This window comes from Lactuca virosa, chromosome 6 (assembly GCF_052849685.1).
Source record: "Lactuca virosa cultivar CGN04683 chromosome 6, Lactuca_virosa_CGN04683_v6, whole genome shotgun sequence".
Lineage (NCBI taxonomy): Eukaryota > Viridiplantae > Streptophyta > Magnoliopsida > Asterales > Asteraceae > Lactuca > Lactuca virosa.
This window is the reverse complement of record NC_136431.1, coordinates 38,040,642-38,044,452: the sequence shown is the minus strand read 5'-3', so window position 1 is coordinate 38,044,452 and position 3,811 is coordinate 38,040,642. Positions and strand designations below refer to the sequence as shown.

The following is a 3,811-nucleotide window of genomic DNA, read 5'->3' as shown; positions in this document are numbered from 1 at the left end:
TAACTAATCTCCAAACCACCCACTTAACGTCTTCACCAAATCATTTATTTCAAAAAAAAAAAAAAAATCATTTATCTATTCATTATATTAATAATGCGAGTATTGTTTATCACAAAATAACATAATATAGAGATTTTATTTTTCTAGGAAAAAAATTAGAATCTCTACAATAATATTAAATATTTTGTTATTATCGAAAGTAAATTCTATTGATAATTTCATATACTATAAAATCGGGGAATAATCTTCTTAAACTAAAGATACTAACAATCGGAAATCACCAGGAATTTTATATTGATTAGGAGTCCTACGTCTATCTATATATATCATGCAACTAACCTAAAAACTTAAATATAATACCCTGCTACTCCGGCAACCTTTCAGGATCTCCGACCATGTATCGGGTAGCAAATGCATCAGAGTATCTGGTGATCACCGGATTCGGGATCGACGACATCAAAATCTCAAAGAAAGCATGGGTACTTCCCGGCCAGTCCTGCTCCAAATTCGACATCTCTCCGGTGAACTACACTTTCGATCTTCACGCTATGAGCGCCGAGAAACTCCCCTTCAAACTCCCCGCCGTGTTCACCATTGGTCCCCGGATCGACGACGACGATAGTCTCCACAAATACGCCAAACTTATCTCTCCTCACGATAAGCTATCAAACCATGTGAAGGATCTTGTCATGGGGATTATCGAGGGGGAGACTCGTGTCCTTGCTGCTTCCATGACCATGGAAGAGATTTTCAAGGGTACCAAGGATTTTAAGAAGGAGGTGTTCGATAAGGTTCAACTGGAACTAAATCAGTTCGGATTGTTGATCTATAATGCCAATGTCAAACAATTGGTTGACGAACCTGGACACGAATATTTCTCGTATTTAGGCCAAAAGATCCAACAGGAGGCTGCGAATCAAACCAAGATCGATGTTTCTGAAGCCAAGATGAAGGTGATTTGAATTAATCTTATATTTTCATGTAGATGTAGATATTGAGTTTATGATTAACGATTGATTAATTGGTTGATGATTTGATTCAGGGTGAAATTGGATCCAAGCTTCGCGAAGGCCAGACGATTCAGAATGCAGCGAAGATAGACGCAGAGACGAAGATCATAGCAACACAGAGACAAGGAGTGGGGAAGAAGGAGGAGATAAAGGTTAAGACGGAGGTGAAGGTGTTTGAGAACCAGAGAGAGGCTGAAGTGGCTGAAGCAAATGCAGAGTTGGCAATGAAGAAGGCAAAGTGGGCCAAGGATTCACAGGTGGCGGAGGTGGAGGCGAACAAGGCGGTGGCGCTGCGGGCGGCTGAGCTGCAGAAGGAGGTTGAGATCATGAACGCGTTGACTCAGACGGAGAAACTCAAGGCTGAGTTCTTGAGTAAAGCTAGCGTTGAGTATGAAACCAAGGTAGATAATTTATATCAAACGTAACTCAATTTTTCAATCAATCCTCTATAAAGCATGAATTTAAGCTTCTATTTGAATAATCGATGTAAACAAAGGTACAAGAAGCGAATTGGGAACTTTACAGAAAGCAAAAAGCCGCAGAAGCAGTTCTCTACGAGAAGGAGAAACAAGCGGCGGCTCAGAAGGCGATGGCAGAGGCGGCACTCTACTCCCGCCAACAAGTTGCCGACGGTGAGTTATATGCAAAACAGAAGGAGGCGGAGGGACTTGTTGCTCTTGCTCAAGCTCAAGGTACTTACATACGCACACTTTTGGATGCCATGGGAGGCAACTATGGAGCTTTAAGGGATTACTTGATGATTAATGGTGGAATGTATCAAGAGATCGCCAAGATTAACGCCGAGGCTGTTAAGGGTTTGCAGCCGAAGATTAGCATCTGGACCGGCGCAAATGGTGGTGGAGATAGCGGCGATGGTGGTGCGATGAAGGAGGTCGCCGGCGTTTACAAAATGTTGCCGCCGTTGTTTAACACCGTTCATGAGCAAACGGGGATGTTGCCACCAGCTTGGATGGGGAAGATCGCGGAATCTAAACCACCGCAACCACAGTGGACGTAATTAGTTTAAATATTTGAATATATTTGTTAATTTACTGTTTAAAGTTAGACATTTATATTTTGTAATTAGTTTAAAGTTTGTCGTTTATATTTGGTAGTGCTTATTATTGTTGAATATGATATATACTTTCTTCAGAGTTTGGTAACGAAATAAATCTCATAAGATTTCTTCCAAATACTATCTAGAATAACTGTTATATTTTTTTTAGATTTCTTCCAAATAATTGGTACATATATATGATAAGTCATGAGTATATACAAATCTGGTTTAAAATTTTATACAGTATATTTTAACTTTTAGAATTTCAAATAACGTTATTGTCACATAATCTAATGTAGTTTTGTTATATTATCTAATCAAATTCCACAAAAGTCGTCACATTTTTTTTAAATATTAGATTTGTTTTACTTCAAGACGTTTAAGAGTTTGTTTTAATTAAAAAAAATTGCAAAGTTTGTTCGATAATAAATTACAAAAAGAATCGGAAAATATTGTTACGTTTAAATTAGAATCTTAATGATTAAATCATAAAAAAACTTTGATAAATTAAATGTTATTTCTTATGTTATAAATAAATAAATTATGTACCAAAAAGTCGGACGTAAAATTTGACTTGTGTATCTATAAGCTGATTTATAAAAGTTATAAATAAGTTAAATGTTATTTTTTAGGTTATAAATAAACAAATTCTTTAACTTTAAGCTGATTTTAGAAGTATCAAAATCTTTGAAAAGATATATCCTTAGGATACGTTTAACTTTAGTTGGGAACTATATCCAATATATATAATTCAAAATAAATAATTTCTAGAAAGATAGTGATTTATATATAAATGTTTTAACCGTACATAACAATTTATGTTTTAGATAATTATACTATAATTATATAAAACATAATTTATTGTGTATGGCTAGAAACCGCAATTTCTTAAATATTTTGTATTCTAAGTTAAAGATTGTTTACTTATCTCCAAAATTTCAAAAAAGATCTCGAAATTATCAAAAATATGAACAAAACAGAAATATAAGTGTTAAATGATGGTAGAAAGTGCAAAATATCAAAGCATTAATACTTCGATCTAGTTGTCATTTTCAATTTTGAACTTTAAGTATATGGTAAAACACATTAATTAAAGGAAGGATGTATCGGATATTATTTATATAATAATTTGATATATTTATAGTTTAATGTTCGTTGCAGTTTGAGCAGTTTTTATAGACCTTGCAGTTTGAATAAGAAGAGGCCGAATGCTCAAATTCTTTCTAAAAGTAGTCGAGAAAAATATGGTGATGAAAACTCTTGTTGAATGGTGAAGATATTGGCGTCCGGTAAGTCGTGGGTATGTAGAAAACTCAGATGCAGCCAATCGTGTGCTTTTCTCGAAAAAGTGTATATTCATTTCAATGTGCTTCATTTCCTGATGTTGGATATAGACCACTAAGATTTTATCACAAAAGTGAGGTTCCCAAATGAAGAGGTATGTAAAGTTATAAAGGATAACTACAGTAAAGGCCCTATATTTTCGCAAAAGTCCTAAAAAGTGTATATTCATTTCAAAAAAGTCCTAAAAAAAAATTTTGAATGAAAAAGCCCAATAAACCGGACAATTTAGTCCTTATCATCCGGTGACCCTCATTTTCCCGGTTAAAGAAGTCTACATGGCATCTTAATGGTGACTGTATCGTTGACCTCATTAATTTAGGGTTTTCTTTGAAAACCCTTTTTTCTCGTCTCCTTTATTCCCGACAAATCGATCGATCGATTTTGCTCGTGTCCTTTGGCG

The 3,811-nt window shown here is 35.0% G+C and overlaps 1 pseudogene across 1 annotated transcript; it reads left to right on the top strand.

Moving 5' to 3' along the window:
* The first annotated feature begins 376 nt into the window (after positions 1 to 376).
* On the top strand, positions 377 to 2,028 carry LOC145121453 (flotillin-like protein 4 pseudogene; annotated as a pseudogene). The gene is made up of 3 exons (XR_013714591.1): positions 377 to 953; positions 1,043 to 1,411; positions 1,507 to 2,028. The product of XR_013714591.1 is annotated as a flotillin-like protein 4 pseudogene (transcript).
* The last annotated feature ends 1,783 nt before the right edge of the window (positions 2,029 to 3,811 follow it).